General features: G+C 33.6%; 1 long non-coding RNA gene across 1 annotated transcript in view; it reads left to right on the top strand.

Moving 5' to 3' along the window:
* The first annotated feature begins 2,465 nt into the window (after positions 1-2,465).
* The window catches only part of LOC120775844, a 44,841-nt gene continuing 27,020 nt past the window's right edge, over positions 2,466-20,286 (top strand). Inside the window, exon 1 of the long non-coding RNA XR_005705358.1 lies at positions 2,466-3,292. This is a non-coding gene — a long non-coding RNA (uncharacterized LOC120775844). The remainder of the gene's footprint in view (positions 3,293-20,286) is intronic.

Raw genomic sequence — 20,286 nt, 5'->3', positions numbered from 1 at the left:
TCAATTTCTGTGAAGTTATACCTTATTCTGGAAAATAAAGTGCCCAATTTTGAATATCTAAAATGGTAAGTATCGATGTTGTTTCGATTTTACTATTCATTTTTGTGCGTGGTGAAATTTCACTGATATTCAAACGAGTGTTTACATAAAAATTTAGGTTAGGTTTGTTGATTCAACAATAGTAGTAGCCAATTTTGCTATAGAATCGTGTTTTAACTTGCCCTCGTCCTCGGAACTCGGCGATTCCCGACGATAACAGCTGGTCCGGAAACGCCTGGATATCAGGCACCGAAATTTTCCCGATTTTTATTCACATTTTGTAAAAAAAAAAACATTTGGCCGAATATGCTGTCACGACTCCGCGTTTCTCGCACAAACTCAACAACAGTATTTCAAAGTCAGTGAAAGTTCGATTAATCGAAAACGTTGCTAGTGCCATACGAGAAGTCGACAAATTTTTCAAGAACTCATTTCCAAAACGTGTGACTGTATTAGCAAAGATATTTGGTGAAAAAATTGTCCAGTTGTGTGAAACAAGATAGGTAGAGAGGCACGATGCTGTCCTTCAATTTCTTGCGAAGTTACCCTTGATCATCGAAGCTCTGTCAAAAATCAGTGAGTGGAAGAACAGAGAAACAGCAGGCAAAGCAACAATTCTCATATCAGCTTTGTGCAAGTTCGAATCGGATGCTTGATAGAAAGATTCGGGAATTTTCTGGATGTTGAAAAAAGCGTACAAAAATTGAAATTCAAAGGTGAATAAAGCTACTGGCAATGTCACTGGCAGCAGCAACAAAAAATTGAAGGCAGCGAAATTCCAACTTCTGCACTGGAAACATTAAGAAAATGTGATGTCAATGTGCTGTCCTTCAATTTCTTGCGAAGTTACCCTTGATCATCGAAGCTCTGTCAAAAATCAGTGAGTGGAAGAACAGAGAAACAGCAGGCAAAGCAACAATTCTCATATCAGCTTTGTGCAAGTTCGAATCGGATGCTTGATAGAAAGATTCGGGAATTTTCTGGATGTTGAAAAAAGCGTACAAAAATTGAAATTCAAAGGTGAATAAAGCTACTGGCAATGTCACTGGCAGCAGCAACAAAAAATTGAAGGCAGCGAAATTCCAACTTCTGCACTGGAAACATTAAGAAAATGTGATGTCGACATATTCCCAACAATCCACACCTATCTCCGAGTATTCTGTACACTTCCCGTAACAAACGCGAGCTCTGAACGTTCTTTCTCTTATCTTCGCCGCATCAAAACATGGCTTAGGACGATCATGCTTCAAGAAAGACTAGTTGGATTAGCGTTGCTTCATACGCATCATGACATCGAAATCACCGCCGAAGAAGTCATCGAAAGATTTGCAAAACTTGGCAGTCATCGTTTTGCGTTATGAAACACGCAATGTAAAAGGAGTTTTCTGTTTGAATTTTTAATAAAATGAGCCACTACATATGTAATGCATGCATATGGTTGACTTTTCAATTATAACCACTTTGTTTACCTATAAATTGGAATCGATAATTTTTGTTTCATAATTTGTACTGTATTTCTCTCGCAATAATAAGTTTGAAACCCAAATCGAAGGATAAATTCAATTTGCCCCCCTCCCCCCCCAAGAATCGTCTCTGGATCCGCCACTGGTTCAGCTCAATCAACTTAATCGGTTAAGTTTATAATGCATTTTTTGAACTTATAGATACTTAATAAGATAAATAATTTGAAATATTTTCACACATTGCTTTACTGTATTTTGTATGGCCAGATCCCCGAAAAAAATTGGTTTGAAAAGAATTTTTGAACACTTTTTTTAAAACATTATTTCTGTAGTTAAAGAAACCCTGGTGATTTGTATATTTAATATATCAAATATGTTTTAAAGCAATTTAAAAAAATTTAAAACCACGTTTATTCTCGTATCGAATGTTTTCTTTTGATGACCTTGAACGGACACCTGTTGCTATCAGTGTGCGATAATGCGCAACCGTCAACATTTATAAACATTTATACGTAAATTTATTATACGTATGTACTATGTATATATAATACCAAATTAATTAAACCGTTTGGAGAGGAAATGTAAATAAAACTGTTTACTATATGAAAGTAAAATCAAAAAAATAATTGAATATCATAAAATAAAAACGGTATGAAACGAAAAAATCATAATTTCCTAAATACCACAACCATTCATACAATATGGTGGAAATCTTCAGGATTCTACTCAATGTTGATGCAACTTCCACCACCCTTAAAAGTATAAAACTCAAAATAAAATTTATCTTGACTCAACTGTGAGCGGCACCCATTCCTCTCTCCCAAACAATGAGTATATTTCGTTTTCCCCTCAATATACAGTGGTGAGTTTCATAGTTGAGTTATTGAGCAGTGAATGTAGCGCTCGCTGGAGTTCTTGTCTTCTTCGTTGCTCTGGTGGTGAATAGAATTGGTTGTGCTGTGCTGTGCGAAATACATGTGCTGTTGGAAGTCACGCTCACCGACGGTTTAATTGTGGACTTTTTTCAATTCGTTTCGTTCGGTGTGTTGTGAAAATGCATGATGTTAAGAGTGCACAAATGGAAATATAAATATTAAATAAGTGAAAGGTGTTTTAACGCAAAAAGTATCAACGAAAACCGAAAAATTTAAACCTCTCGACAATTAGTATCTATTAAAAGCGCTTTGATGAGTGTTCCCAAATGCTTGGATTATAACCAGCAGCAATTAAATTGTAAACGAAATGTGTGTTTAAGTGTGTGTGTGTGACTTTTAATAAAAAGTCGAAGTTTTTATAACAAATGTGAAATGAAAATAGAATATAAAGCCTGTGTGTATATGCTTATACATACATAAAAAATGAAGTAAACAAGTATTGGTTGCTGTTTGTGAAAACAATAAATTGGAAATAATCAGAAATACACAAGTTAAATACCTCTTCAGCCTAACTTATTTGTTTTGTGATCTGAATCAAAAATGTAAGAGAATTGCAATAATCCCTTTCCCAAGTTCACTACTCCTTCACCTCTGCCATACTGCTAAGTGCAACAGCAACAACAACAAAACTAATAGCAATCGACGTTCACGGTTCGATAAATTAAAAGAAACGTGAAACCAAGACGTAAATGGAGGAATCCGAGCGACGTTTGGAAAAATCAAATCCAGTGCTTTTCCACAACAACAAAAACTACACGACATATAGTTGCTGCATAGTGCCATCTAAATTGGATTTATGTGTTATAAGCGGTGTCTGGCTGTTGCTCAGCCTCATTGGCCGCTGCTATTGTTCAGGTATGTGTGTGTGAGTTTTTGTTGGTGCAGTCGTGAGCGTTTGTTGTATACGTAAAATAAACTAGTATATTTTTGTCAAATGCCGGTCTAACAAAGCACAATGTCTGCTTTTGGTTATTTTATTATTTTATTATTGTTATTTGTTTTGGGGAGAACCCTGTCCATAAAATAATTCAAGTTTTGTTACACATGTGAAGATGACGAAAATAATATCGCCAAATGCTTAAATCCAATAATTGTGGAAAAATTCACGTTTCGTGCGAAGCTAAAAGTGCCTATATTTAGTCATAAGTGCGTGCCTAAAAGCAAATTAAACACTAATGAATAATTGAACTGTAGGTATGGTTACAAATGAGAATTCTGCATTTTTACCAACAGACATACCATTCTTCTTCTTCGTTCAGTAACATTACGATCAATTAGTGATCGGTTTAAAAGAAGTGATCGTCTTGAATGTATGTACATACAAAATTAGTTCGGCTGGTTCAGTAAAGACCTCGAATAAATAGAACTATGTATAGAGGCTAATTCGAATGATCATTTTGAAAAGTTTCGAGAATATCGCATTATCATATTGCATACATAAATCTTTTTGATATTTTCCTGCCTTCCTTCCTCCACTGTTTTTAGAAAAGTTAGGTGGAATCCTCTAATTATTCCCACTAATTTCTATGTGAGGAAAAGCTTTTGCTGAAAATTTCTTGCTAGGTATAGTATAGTCGCATATTTTAGTAGTCCATCATTTATAACACAAAAAGTTCAGTTCCCTCGAATTCATGTAGTGGCAAGTAAACGAGAAGAGTAAAGTTCGTAAGATGTGTGTATGAGTGAATTGAGAAAGAAAACTGCTTTCTTGTTGTTTTTTTCATTAATGACAGAAAGATCTTGAGTTATGGAATATGACGGATAATTTTTTCTACCGTGAACAGGATATTTTCGTAGTAATCACTCATAATTTAAGTATGTCACGACAAAAGTCGTTGACACTATTAAAAGCTAAGTTGCATATATATTGTTCAAATCGAACCACTATAGCCTGTTACGCATCAATAAGGTAAATGTCATTTTCATTGGACTGCGGCCGCTCTTAATCGGACAAAACTGTTACTATTTATTTATTTATGCATACACGCCATTACATCTAATAAAGGTTCGCACATATATGTATGCATGTATACAAATTATATCAATTCCACTTAGCGAAAGTAATTTCCTTCCCACCTCTGAAGCAAAAAAAAACAAAAATCGATATGGGTTAACGTGATATATTTACTCTAAATGTGAAACAAACATAACAAAAATGAGCAAGTAATAGTAAAAATTACAATATATGTATATATACATGCATAATATTTCCGTTAACTCCGGTTAGAGCGTTAATTGGTATAGTGAAGCATTAAATATATATATTTTTTTTGGCATTTCAAATTCCTTAATAATTACAAAATACATATTTTTAATGATTATAAATTCTATTAAATGTGCAATACATTTAACATTCTCTCATATTTTAATCTATATTCGCATGAAAACTACTTATTTTTGGTCAAATTGCATCATAGATACGTTCTTCTATGTTTGTTAAGCAGCTTAACATGTACTTTCTACAAAACTCTGATAATAGCGAAAAAGGATAATTGATCCAACCTAAAAATTCCTCCCATTCACAAATTACAGTCAGCGAAATTCGATGTTCCATTTGGTATGCAGGTATTGTGGGTGTTTACCTACGGTACACCTTTGACTCATTTATTCGACCACCCCGGCAAATTAGCCGATTTTCCCTCTAATAGCAACACTGCTAATACTGCAAGTATACATAGACACAGGTATTAATAATTCTAACATTGTTCAGCTGCTTGTTCCTTTCAGCCAAATTAGCAAACACCAAACTCGCATGCCACTAATCCTCAAGTGAAATGCATTTAGTAGGCTAAAATATAAATTATAAAACTAGAAATTTCTGAAAGCCATTGAAGGTTTATATGGAGGTTAATACCGAATATTTGTATGTATTTGTGAAAATTTGCTTAAATCTTTAAAAATAAATACTGAGCTTATGATGAAAAAATTATGTTCATAAATTCAAAAATCTGCGCATTGACACAATAATTTTCATTTTATCATTAGTAAAATTATAATATGAATATTCTTGTCAGCACTGAAATTCGTGCTTTTATAGTCATTTGCTAATTTCAAAGCCATTGTACTTAAAATTTTAAAATTACTAATTGTTGAAAGGGGTTAAATTGCAATAATTTGCATTTATAACGGAAATAAATATGTTTGTAAATGTTTTGTGCAAAACCATTCACATTTGTCTATACATATATATGTTCTTAAGTATTATAAGTATTGCACTGAAATTAATTGCAGTGAAATATAAATATTATATTGAAATTTGTTGACGCCGCCCCCGCCCAATATCTTTTGCCACGTCTGTATCGGCAGAGCAATCATTTCTTTTCTTCTTTTTTGAAGTTTCAATTCGCGCGAAACTAAACACTACAGACGTGGTAAGTGTGTTTCCAATTTGTTATTTTTAAATATATGTATTATATGAAACCTTTTGTTTTATTTAATATTTTTGTGGAATCATTTGCGCCGACCGTTTCCCCACGGCCAACCACATCTTTGGAACGAACGAGCACCGTGTTCCACCACCCGAATTATAAAAAGTTATTTGTTGCGGGTTGAAATATTTTTGTTAATCTTTCATAATCAAAGAACATTTTTATTGCAAAAATTTTTCAAATCCACAAATATTTCATAAGCTCATTAAATATTAGTGACTGATAATCACTAAAGGTTAATTGCCCATTATACTTGTTTAACACCTGTACATAAATTTATTATTTTATTAATTGAAATTAAAAAGAAAATAAGTTAAAAGTGTTTTAACTGCCAATATTTAATAAGGCAAATAAATTTTAAGAATATGTACTATATCATATTTGTAAGTTTGCTCCTATTAATAAATGCTGCATTGTATTCTACACAGTTTGAGAAATATCCAGACGTGATTATTTTGAAAATGTTACGCATAATGTATTTATTTTAGAACAACTTATGAATGACTTTGGTACTAAGATTAAAGAAAATATTAATTTGATTTCTAATATGCTTTATTCGAAAGTTTTGGCTCTTCCATAGATTTTGTATACATATGTTTTATATAAATAGAAGAGTTGGGCCTGGTTATGCTCCGGTTATCGTATGAAACATGCCACTATACGGCCATAGCAAATTTTAAAACTAAAATTTTTTTTCTACAGTGTAAACTGCAAGTTCTTGTTTGTAAACGGACCAATCTAAATTGCTAAGGAAATTGTATATCAAAATTGCGAAATGTCTCAAGGTTTACTTAAGGGGGTATTCTAGTCTAGAAGTTTGAAAAACTCGATTTTTTTTTGCATATTCTTAAAGACTGGACCTTTAAGAATATATTCCCCAAAGGAATTTTTAAAATTCCTATTATTTACCGACTGACGCAACGTGCAAACCGGCCTGCACTTAGACTCAAATCTTTAATCGCGTTTTTCTCGAAACTACTATTTTCAACACTTCTGACATGATTTCTCAAGTTCTAATGAACCGATTAACTTGAAATTTGGTGTGGACTTTCTTTATATATCTCTCTATGGTTGGAACTAGGATTATTAAAAAATTTTGATTTTTACTATTTTTAAAAAATTTTGATCTTTGCCAAAAAACGGGCAAAAAATTCAAACAGTCGCCATTTACTGAAAAATTAGAAGGGCGCACCCTTATTTTCAACCACCGCCACGCCACCACGCCGCAATTAATCAAATTATCACACAATTTTTTTTTTTATTTTTTTTTTGTATTCTTAAAATATCAATAAATATCTGATAAAAAATTGGATGGTAAAAATGTTCTAAGTTTTTTTTATTGGACTTTAAATAATGCCGTTAAATAGCAATTCTAGACTAGAATACGAGCACCCCCTTAAAGCAACCCGCAACAGCGGACAGTCAGGTGTTATTGAAAAAAGTAGTCTATTACGTTGAATCAATTATTGCAAAAAAAAAAATATAATTGCCGAAATAATTAAATGAATCATTGTACAAGGTTTTTTTAAATTAACGCTAAAAAGATTTTTGTAAATAATCACTCCCTTTTCTCCTTCTTTCAAAAAGTCACGAAAATTTATAGTTCAGTGCACGTAGAAAGGAAAAATTAAGTATTTTAAAGCGGGAAACGGTCAAAATTCTAAAAATAAAATTCTGAAGTCAAAATTCTGGGTCGACAAAATTCTGGAAATCGGAGATCCGCAATTCCTTCGCTTTTTTTGGCTGCATTTCAAAATTCTGGTTTTTCATAATTCCGGAATTTACGTTTTCCAGAATTAATTCTGGAAATTTTTTCCCCAAAATTTGAGCCAAATCGTGTATCTTATATAAATTTGCTTATACATACATAATAATATAACATAAACAAAACATAACCTCCAAAATGATTCCAAAATTCAAACATGTTTATCGGAAAGACAAAAAACAACATTATTAACAAATAAAGATCAAATAGATACTTCATTAATGGATCATGAGAATGTTCATTTCTTTTTTTTTCGTATAACATGTTCACAGCCATCGAATTGTGTGACAATACTCACGGTACATTTGCTTTTAATTCGTTCAGAACAAGTCCAGTAAAATGTTTTCTTATTTTTTCGTTCCAAATACATAGAAGAAGTAGCCGTCGACGTTTAACATGTCTTTTCCTTTATTGGACTTCACCACAGTTATATTTTCCTTCATTTCACAAAAATATTTAGCACGTTTTTATTAATGAAATTGCAGTAACACATTGCTTAGTCAGTACATATATGTATGTATATGTAGGTACATAGTAAACTAAATCATTATGGTAGTACAAAAAAGTAAATGAAGAACAACAAACAAAGCAATAACAATAACAAACACAATCATGCAATTGTAAAAAACTACTTACTAGGCAATAAAACATATGATTACAGAATGGCAAAATTCTGTAATTAGTGATTAAAAATGCGTGTTGATAACAAAAAAGTGCGCACTTTTTTTGTTATCAACGCGCATTTTTTATCATTAATTACAGAATTTTGCCATTCAGAATTTTGCAATTCAGAATTTTTCAATTTAGAATTTCGTTATCCAGAATTTTGAATTCCAGAATATTGACTTCCATAACTTTGATTCCCGGTGTTCCGACTTCCGGAATTATGAATGCAGAATTTCCAAAAAAGCAGAATTTTGACCCCAACCCTTTTAAAGCAAGTCAATGCAATAATTTATTTTTTACGGAAGAAGGCACGTCTGTTGTCTGTTTCAGAGTTATAGGAAATATTTATACCCTGAACAGGATATACTAAGTCTGGCATGAACTTTTTAAAACCCAGAAAGAAACGTCGATCACCCTATAAATTTATACATACTAGTATATAAATCATCAACACTTTTGAAATATGGACCTTTGCACGCGTCCCTTTTTCTCCAAGAAGCTACTCATCTGTCGTAATCGCCGACATTGAAACAGTATAGTATATGTAAACCTGCCACACAAATTGATCGATCAAAAGCAAGTCCTTGTATGGAAAGCTTATTTGACGAGATATCTTAAAGAAATTTGGCATGAACTATTGCCTATGACATATGTGCAATCTCTGAAGAAATTCAAATCAGATCGGACCACTACAGCATATATTTACCATATAACTTTATCGATCAAAATAAAGTCCCCTTATGTAACTATTTTGTTTCACAAATTATCTTATCAAAATTTAAAATAGATTATTGTCCTTTTATATTGTTTAAAATTAACCACAATAGCTATCGTTTTAACTGACCGACCAAAAACACGTTTTCCGTTGGAAGGAAACCGTTGGCCAGTTACGTTTGCATATTTAGTTCTACCGACATATAGTTGCCAAAAAAAAGTACCTGTAAAGGGTATTATAACTTCGGGAAAACCCAACTTAGGCTTTTTTCTTGTTTTTCTTGGAAACTGAGCATACCACCATATATACTATAAATATATGCATTTGTGCAATTCGTTTTGCGAAATAGCTGCTTTGCACGTATGCACATTTCACTTCCTTCAGGAAAACCTTACCAAACTTTTACCGCATATTAGCAAAGCAACAGATTTGAAAATGTCACGCGCTCCTGCCGCACACTACTCAATTTTAGCAAAACTTGCGCACAAAAATTAATTGAAGGCTCTAACTACTTAAAGGACAACGCTTTTGCGTCTTTTCAAATGCCAGTTCCTGGTGTGAATGATGTCTACGATTCCTGTGTGCTGATGTACTGCTATGTCTCCGTAATGCGAAGCTAACGGTTTTGTCAACTAAGTAAGCATACATGCCTTCCTTTACTTACTTTTCCACTTGTTTCCTTTCGTACAAGAATTATTATTCAAAATAGCGCTAAGAAAGTACTTTTTTGTACATATTTTTTACCATTTAGAAATCAAAATAGAACATACGAGTACATATGTAACATGCCAAAGTGCATATAGTAACAAAATTCGTAAGCACATACGTATTTATGTATATATTCCATGTTCTTCACGAACTTCGTACCTAACCCTTATCCACAGTAATATGTACCTGAAACCAAACATAATATAACTCCAATTGCTGACAGTGCGAAGCAGTAACGACTACTGACAATGGGCGCCCATTTGCATTTGAATTTCATGCGGTCAGCAACCATTTCTCGCAGCTACTCAACATGGCCAGGTGCACGATTGACACATCTGTTTCTTACTACAAATATTCCACGCTCAAACGTCAAGTAAACATTATCGCAGGACACAAAGAAACTCACAAACTGCATTGCGAGAGACATATCTATTTAGGTATATATGTTTGTACTAAGGAGTCGTAAAATTGACGAAGGACAGTGCAGTAGTTTTTTGTCTGCTGAATAACTTATGGAGGATATGATAGTTTCCATTTTTTCAGCACATAAGGGAATAATGGCATAAATACGAAATTCAGAGAGATCTTAAGAAATTTGTAAGAAAAACAAGTAAGGAAGGGCTAAGTTCGGGTGTCACCGAACATTTTATACTCTCGCATGATAAAGTGATAATCGAGATTTCATTATCCGTCATTTACATATTTTTCAAATACCGTATTTGTGTAAAGTTTTATTCCGCTATCATCATTGGTTCCTAATGTATATATTATACAGAGAAGGCATCAGATGGAATTCAAAATAGCGTTATATTGGAAGAAGGGGTGTTTGTGAACCGATTTCACCCATATTTCGTACATGTCATCAGGGTGTTAAGAAAATATTATATACCGAATTTCATTGAAATCGGTCTAGTATCCGTAGTTCCTGAGATATGGTTTTTGGTCCATAAGTGGGCGACGCCACACCCATTTTCAATTTTTAAAAAAAGCCAGGGTGCAGCTTCCTTCTGCCATTTCTTCCGTAAAACTTAGTGTTTCTGACGTTTTTTGTTAGTCGGTTAACGCACTTTTAGTGATTTTCAACATAACCTTTGTATGGGAGGTGGGCGTGGTTATTATCCGATTTCTTCCATTTTTGAACTGTATATGGAAATGCCTGAAAGAAACGACTCTGAAGAGTTTGGTTGACATAGCTATAGTAGTTTCCGAGATATGTTCAAAAAACTTAGTGAGGGGCGGGGCCACGCCCACTTTTCCAAAAAAATTACATCCAAATATGCCCCTCACTTTCACTTTAATATCTTTATTTATGGCTTAGTTATGACACTTTATATGTTTTCGGTTTCCGCCATTTTGTGGGCGTGGCAGTGGGCCGATTTTGCCCATCTTCGAACTTATCCTTCTTATGGAGCCAAGGAATACGTGTACCAAGTTTCATCATGATATCTCAATTTTTACTCAAGTTACAGCTTGCACGGACGGACGGACGGACAGACGGACAAACAGACATCCGGATTTCGACTCTACTCGTCACCCTGATCACTTTGGTATATATAACCCTATATGTGACTCTTTTAGTTTTAGGACTTACAAACAACCGTTATGTGAACAAAACTATAATACTCTCCTTAGCAACATTGTTGCGAGAGTATAATTATTGGCGCTGCGAACAAATTACCGAATATTTCAAAAATTCAGCAAGAAATTGTACGTTTCTCACAAGTTGGCAAATGTCTTTCATTTCTAACAGTATTATTTGTAATTACAATGTTCTCAAATAATGACCTGGTATTAAAAATTTCAACTTTTTAATCAATTTTATATGAATATATGCATATAACCACAACAGTGATCCGATGAGTACTTAGCTTACAAAAGAGAAATGAAAATTTTGGTCAAATTATAATTTTTTTCTCGGCATAGTCTCATCTCAGTTTGGTTAGGTATCCTCCAACTTCTTTAACCTGTCTGAAAAAGAAGCCATTGGAAGTCTACTACAAGGTGCGTTCCAAAGTAAACAATTGCTCAGAATCCAAAATTCAAAGGACGATTATTTGACCAAACATCTCATTTTAACCATTAACCACTCCCCGTATTCACCCGATATGGCACCATGCGACCTTTTCCTTTTGGGAAAAATGCAATTGCTCATGAAAGGAAAGCGTTATGCAGACGTGGAGGCCATTCAAAAGGCTTGCAACGAGCAAAAAGACTCGTTCGACGTGCTTTTGAACCGCGCAAAAGGCTGTATTGAAGCAGAAGAAGACTATTTTGGATAAAATAAATTGATTTTGCCGGAAAAAAAACCATTTGCTCTGTTTATTTTTTTAAGTCCTGTTTACTTTGGAATGCACCTTGTATGCAGACTATCTGGAGAATATGGTAAATGGGACAGAGTTCGTAGCTTAATTCGGCCAACAAAGCCTTGTTATGCTTTAGTTGAAGATCACTTCTTTCTTCACCATATGAAAATTTTCTACAATCTGAGAGCACGTCCCCATCTACACGAGACAAACTTATTAAAATTGATAAAGATAGGTTTTTGTGGTTTCCTTTATTCCTCTATCCTTATATCATCCCGCAATCATTACATCTGAAGGACTAGCATTTTTATACTCTCGCAACAATGTTGCTAAGGAGAGTATTATAGTTTTGTTCACATAACGGTTGTTTGTAAGTCCTAAAACTAAAAGAGTCAGATATAGGGTTATACATACCAAAGTGATCAGGGTGACGAGTAGAGTCGAAATCCGGATGTCTGTCTGTCCGTCCGTCCGTCCGTGCAAGCTGTAACTTGAGTAAAAATTGAGATATCAAGATGAAACGTGATACACGTATTCCTTGGCTCCATAAGAAGGTTAAGTTCGAAGATGGGCACAATCGGCACACTGCCACGCCAACAAAATGGCGGAAACTGAAAACCTATAAAGTGTCATAACTAAGCCATAAATAAAGATATTAAAGTGAAATTTGGCACAAAGGATCGCATTAGGGAGGGGCGTATTTGGCCGCAATTTTTTTGGAAAAGTGGGCGTGGCCCCGCCCCCTAATAAGTTTTTTGTACATATCTCGGAAACTACTATAGCTATGTCAACCAAACTCTACACAGTCGTTTTCTTCAGGTATTTCCATATACAGTTCAAAAATGGAAGAAATCGGATAATAACCACGTCCACCTCCCATACAAAGGTTATGTTCAAAATCACTAAAAGTGCGTTAACCGACTAACAAAAAACGTCAGAAACACTAAATTTTACGGAAGAAATTGCAGAAGGAAGCTGCACCCAGGCATTTTTTTTTAATTTAAAATGGGCGTGGCCTCGCCCACTTATGGACCAAAAACCATATCTCAGGAACTACTTCGCCGATTTCAATGAAATTCGGTATGTAATATTTTCTTAACACCCTGATGACATGTACGAAATATGGGTGAAATCGGTTCACAACCACGCCTTCTTCCAATATAACGCTATTTTGAATTCCATCTGATGCCTCTTCTGTATAATACGAGTATATATATTAGGAATCAATGATGATAGCGGAATAAAACTTTACAAAAATACGGTATTTGAAAAATATATAAATGACGTATAATGAAATCTCGATTATCACTTTATCATGCGAGAGTATAAAATGTTCGGTGACACCCGAACTTAGCCCTTCCTTACTTGTTTTTATCTGGAGTTGGTATATGGTTTACAAGAACGCATAGTTGCTTTCCTTTTCAAATATTTCAACCATAATACTCGCACACCTTAACAGGCTTTAGCTGACATCTGACTTTTGCTGCCTAATAAACTAACATCACTAAAAGTTAACAATTTAGCTAACACATAACTGTTCATACGAATAACGCACCATGGCAATGGTAACAAAGGAAATTGTCGTAAAGCGCAATTCACTTTGTTTTGCATTTTTATATAACATTCCTATAAACAAGTTGCTTTTCTCAAGTCCGTTCACTTGCCTAGCTATCTGTAACATGTTCATGCCATTATCCTGCCCTGCACTGTGGAATTGCTAACTGTCACACTAATTCCCCCGTATAATGACTTCTTGCTTCTACTTTCCTTAATCATTGAGTTACCGTTAATGCTGAATGTCGTGACAGCTGAAATATTATTTGCAAAGTTTTGTTCGACATTTGGCTTTTGCTCTATAATTGATTTTTTATTGAATAATTATTTTATCTGTTTATATTCAAGAAAGCTAAATATATTTTAAAATGGATTCAATGTTACCTGTCACAGTGTTACCTGTTGAGTTAAGCAGAAGCGCGTCACCGTTACATATTGATAATATTGAAAATAGTACTCGTATATAAAAAAGATTATGATCAGAAGTAATTGCTACATAACGACAGAACGCAAAAGTGCGTAGATGAACTTAGATCAATTTTGAGCGATGAAGCTCCACTAAGGACCAATATTTATTGATGGTACGGTGAATCCAGTCGAGGTCGCAGATCACTCCAAAATGAGTTTCGTGAAGGTCGCTTAAAATCAGTTATGGTTTCGGACACTATGTATTGACCATATGTGAAAACGTCCGCCGAATCCAAAACAAAAAACTGTGCGCACACGAAGCATTTCCAAGTAAATGGTTGCCTGTTTTTTTTTAGAAATTTTTAGTGGAACACAACAATTTAACCGAATAAAATAAACTAAGAGGTCAATGACTGAAGAGGTATGTGATGCATTTAGATCATATATTTTGGAGATACCTCAATCAAAGTGGCAAAAGTGCTTCGAAAATTAGTAAAAACGCATGCGAAAGTGTATAGATATTAATTGAGAATATTTTGAAAAACAATTATGCGATATTCGATTATTAACGTTTCAAAGAAAAATGTTAATCATTAACTAACATATAATTTTAGCAGACGAGTGCTCTAATTGTTTTTATTATGAAACAAGATAATTCTCACTTTCTTATAAATGTTGTCTAACAACCTTTTTAATATGAAATAATTATTTAAATAATTAAATTGACCTAATTACATAGCGGATCTTCTCAGCACCTTACTGTCCCGCCTATTTCCAGCATATAGTACGTTCTGCCTCGTAAATAAAGACCGTCGGCTCAATACTCTGGCACAAATAAATATAAGGCTTAATATAAATAATAGATAAGAAATAAATACTGTTTCAGTCATGAATATACCTATATACATAATATTTTGCCCTCTAAATGTATATATGATAATTAAGCAGCGCAAACAACTATCTATTTGGTCCTCCATTTTATCAGAAACATAGAAATCTTCTTAAACTCATTTACTTATGGGCTAACCGTTATCAATAGAAATTGAGCAACGGACAGAATAATTTTTCCGCATACTCAGATATATTTGTACATGGACACATACTTTTTGTATGATCATTTCAGTATTAAATTTTTATACAAATGCACATTTTTGTTTATATACATATGGTATTTATGAGCGATTATGTCAGACACAAATAAAAAAAATTATTAACCGATGTTGCAAGCAAAATATTTATCAACTTAGTCATACTTGACGCACTATATTGTGACTTAAGAAGAAGTAGTAAAAACAAAATGTACACGAGTATATATAGTATTTTTAATAATATGAAAGTACCTTAGATTCTAAGTAGCTTTTATTAAAAGATTACTCGTTCTTGTCGTGAAGGCAATTTTTATGTTTTAAAAATGATTTCGAGCAAGTGGCTGGCTTGAATAAATTACCGGGTGATGGTCATCTCGTTTTGATCCATTCACCGAAAGTTCTTCCTTAGTATGTCTGTTCATTATGAAACGGCAAACCGAGCTGAGTATAAGTCAGATAAAAGCTGTTAAAAAGACCAACTTCTTTGAAAACCCCATGTCTAAAAACATATCTATTGGTAATCCAAGCTCTGGTGATTTCCAAAGTGTAGTAAAATGCATTACTATACAAGACTTTCTTGAAATCAACGGAAGTGTTTCTGATTTCAAGGATCGGCATAATTTTTAACATTTTAAACCAATAATATATCTCTCACAATAAAATAATAGCTGTCTTCGATTCGCTAAGAGTTACTCACCAGTTCGACCATTGGACCAGATGCTCAATTTGCATGCACTGCATTTGTGGCGCCATCCTGCACTAAAATGTCTTCTGATGCATGTGCAATAGTGTTATGATTCTTTCATAGTGAAGAAATTCTTTTTGCCGGGTAAGAAAAGTTGCTGTAACCCATTATTGTTTAATAAATTACTATAACTGATTTTGAATTTGATGTTGCTTTTAAAGATAATTTTTTGACAAGAAGACAGCTTCTATTAATATGACACGCTAAATATATTTACATATCATATATACCTTATAAATTGTTTAATGCTGCCAAACAAATATATTTGAACGTATATAAATATAAGAACTCAATTACTAACTTTACACCAACCATTTACTTGTACATATATTTAAAATATGTTGATAACTCTACTCGGCAGTAACAGCTGTGATATAATTTATGAATACAAAATAAGCATATGGAGAAGTAAGATTATATCAACCGGTTCAATTGATGCAAAGAGAAAAATATGATTCATGTACATTTTTCTATAGCCATATATACAATTATATCATAATAATTATTTATTTATTTGCGAGCTTTTCACGGCTAATTATGCTTGCATAATTGTCAAAGAACTTGATAAACAACAGCGTTGTAGACAGTTAATTTGCCATTCCTCCTATTTGCTTAAAACCTTAACTGCGGTTTTGATTTGCTATACTTAACAAATTTTCTTTCACTTCATTACAAATGTTTGAGCAAATATTTGCATTAATAGTTTAATTCCACAAATGCAAATACAATGCATTATATTTCACATGTTATACATATATAGTATGTTTGTTTATATTCCCGCATGTAAAATCGTATATTCTTTTTTTTCACTACAATTTATTGTTATTCACTAAAATATTTTGCAGTTTTATTCTGTGTTCATTTCGTTTGTTCTTTAGCTTATGAATTAATTAGTTGACAAGCGTTTTCAGGTAATTCATGCTCTGTGGCACTAATGGTTTTTATTCTCACGAAAATTACGGTATTCTATGCCGCATTGCCCACTACGAATGACAGCAAAATTTCACTAATTAGTGGATATTTTGAAATATGATATCACTTTCATCGTCAACCCTCATTGTTATGATTCGAAAATCCGTTAATTAGGCCTATAACTAATTGCTGAAACAAACAAAAACTTATAGTACATATTTGTATGTATATACATTATGTAAAATTTTTGTATAATTTACCATAGCTTTTCGATATTTACGTACAAAATATGAAGACCTTGAAAAAATTGTTGAAAGATTGTCACACAACGACCTTTTACTTCTATGAATTATTAGCTCGTAGTAATTGCTAATTTCATATGAAATCTAAAGATATAATAGTGAAAGTTAAATTCATATTATCTCTAAAGACATCAGAATTCGGAATAAAATATACTTTTTTTTTGCGTGGGGCAACTCCGAAATATAATATGTAACCAAAGCAGTTTTTTTATATTTAAAATTTTGATCATATATACGAAAGTAATTTTGCTCTGTCCTATTAATAATTCAGGTTTAATAATTCGTACGAATATCTCCTTTATAAATTGTTATTAGTTTGGACAATTCGAGATTTCATTATACGTCATTTACATAGTTTTCAAATACCGTATTTGTGTAAAGTTTTATTCCGCTATCATCATTGGTTCCTAATGTATATACTCGTATTATACAGAAAAGGCATCAGATGGAATTCAAAATAGCGTTATATTGGAAGAAGGCGTGGTTGTGAACCGATTTAACCCATATTTCGTACATGTCATCAGGGTGTTAAGAAAATATTACATACCGAATTTCATTGAAATCGGTTTAGTAGTTCCTGAGATATGGTTTTTGGTCCATAAGTGGGCGAGGCCACGCCCATTTTCAATTTTTAAAAAAAGCCTGGGTGCAGCTTCCTTTTGCCATTTCTTCCGTAAAATTTAGTGTTTCTGATGTTTTTTGTTAGTCGGTTAACGGACTTTTAGTGATTTTCAACATAACCTTTGTATGGGAGGTGGGCGTGGTTATTATCCGATTTCTTCCATTTTTGAACTGTATATGGAAATACCTGAAGAAAACGACTGTGTAGAGTTTGGTTGACATAGCTGTAGTAGTTTCCGAGATATGTACAAAAAACTTAGAAGGGGGCGGGGCCACGCCCACTTTTCCAAAAAAATTGCGTCCAAATGTGCCCCTCCCTAATGTGATCCTTTGTGCTAAATTTCACTTTAATATCTTTATTTATGGCTTAGTTATGACATTTTATAAGTTTTCGGTTTTCGCCATTTTGTGGGCGTGGTGAAGAAAACGACTCTGTAGAGTTTGGTTGACATAGCTGTAGTAGTTTCCGAGATATGTACAAAAAACTAAGAAGGGGGCGGGGCCACGCCCACTTTTCCAAAAAAATTGCGTCCAAATGTGCCCCTCCCTAATGTGATCCTTTGTGCTAAATTTCACTTTAATATCTTTATTTATGGCTTAGTTATGACATTTTATAAGTTTTCGGTTTTCGCCATTTTGTGGGCGTGGTGGAGGGCCGATTTTGCCCATCTTCGAACTCAACCTTCTTATGGAGCCAAGGAATACGTGTACCAAGTTTCATCATGATATCTCAATTTTTACTCAAGTTACAGCTTGCATGGACGGACGGACGGACAGACGGACGGACGGACAGACAGACATCCGGATTTCGACTCTACTCGTCACCCTGATTACTTTGGTATATATAACCCTATATCTGACTCTTTTAGTTTTAGGACTTACAAACAACCGTTATGTGAACAAAACTATAATACTCTCCTTAGCAACTTTGTTGCGAGAGTATAAAAAGAGCTTGAAGTGCTGAACACATAGAGCACGACAGACTGCAGCAGCACGACAGTGAACTGAAAACGTCGTTGTGCATCTTACTACATGTCCATTTTGAGAAGCAACAACAACACAATGGCCGGCATGCACACAAAACAACGCAGTTGTCCATTTTATATGTGCACAATTTCGTTGTGGTCATACTAATTCCTTTGACTTCAATGAAATTTTAATATTTTGTTCAAAATGAAATTATGCAAAAAATAAATAAATAGGTAAATATTTTTGCTTTAAATTATCAATTGTTATTACAAATGATATAATAGAGCTATAATATAGCTATTTTATGCTTTTATTTGTTAAATAACGTCAAGTTTGTTAGAGCTGTGAATAATTTTACATTTTACATATTAGTGGCATCACCACTCTACCTCCTCTTTCTATCTTCCATTCTACTGTCAATTCTACTGTCGTCCTACTGTCGTTGGCAAAAATAGGAGGATATTGAAGTTAGCGAGAACGACAACTGTCGGCCTGCAGTCGTGTAGTCGTGCAGCTGTCAAAATAACACTGCCCATAAGAACGTGTGTATTTTAATATTTGACAGATGTAGTTTGCAGTCTGTCGCTCTCTATGTGTTCAGCGCTTGAACTGCATTTAGCAGACATTTTGCGTTGACAGAGGGCCGTATTAAGCAAAAACAGAGATGAAAATAAAAAGAAGTATTTTAAGATTTTAGAAAATGTATACCTCAACTCAATGTATTTTAAGGATATTTATGTTTAGTATTCAGTAATAATCTTATCAGGTTGTTTTCATACTACTTTAAGAAAACTTATTTACGTATACGTATATTTATATACATTATTACATACATATATGTACATGTTTAGGTCAAAGTCACGCCGTCTGAATCGGCTGTGTAATAAACACTTAAAGGTTCCGGCATTATTTTGCCAAGTTTATTTTACCCCATTTTTTTACGTGCGTTTGCCCTTTATTTTGCCAAGTTTATTTTACCCCATTTTTTTACGTGCGTTTGCCCTTTCTGATCTACAACTTGCTTCCAGTTTTACGTTTAAAATAACGGTGAACAATTTATTTTCTCACAGTGGAATTTGTTAAAGAGAATAGTAAATAATAAACTTCCTATTTAATTTTTAATTGAGGTGTAATTATATAGCAAGTTATTTCTTCGTTTAAGATTTTTCCAGGGAAAATAAACAAACCTCTTCACATCACACATATTTATAATTCTTAGTTATTCGAATTTGAATTGAATTAAGTTTTCATTATCCTTAAATATTTCCACTTTTAATTTGCATACTTTCGCAATATGCTGCACAAAGCACAATAGATTTGTTCACCTACCGATTGTATGTGATTGCTGAAACTGATAGGTAAAGAATTATATATGTATGTATGTAATATATGTAATCGGAGAAACGTGACAAGTTAACTCAGTCGGTAGCACTGAAGCATTAGTATGCAAAGGGACGGAGTATATAGCGTTGCATTAGACAATAATCTATGCTAGAGTTCGAAAAGATTATTTGTACCGAAGTGGTTACGGCATTCACCCTTCGCGTCCTGGATTTCACGAAACTAGAATTATGTGAGCGCACAATGCGAAACTGCAGAGATAAGATAAAATTCCTGGCTGTTGACTATAGTCGACGGTCGTACCGAAGTGGTTAAAAGAATTAA

Source organism: Bactrocera tryoni, chromosome 4, assembly GCF_016617805.1.
Source record: "Bactrocera tryoni isolate S06 chromosome 4, CSIRO_BtryS06_freeze2, whole genome shotgun sequence".
NCBI classification, from domain to species: Eukaryota; Metazoa; Arthropoda; class Insecta; order Diptera; family Tephritidae; genus Bactrocera; species Bactrocera tryoni.
The sequence above is the reverse complement of the archived record's forward strand: the minus strand, read 5'-3'. Positions and strand labels throughout refer to the sequence as shown.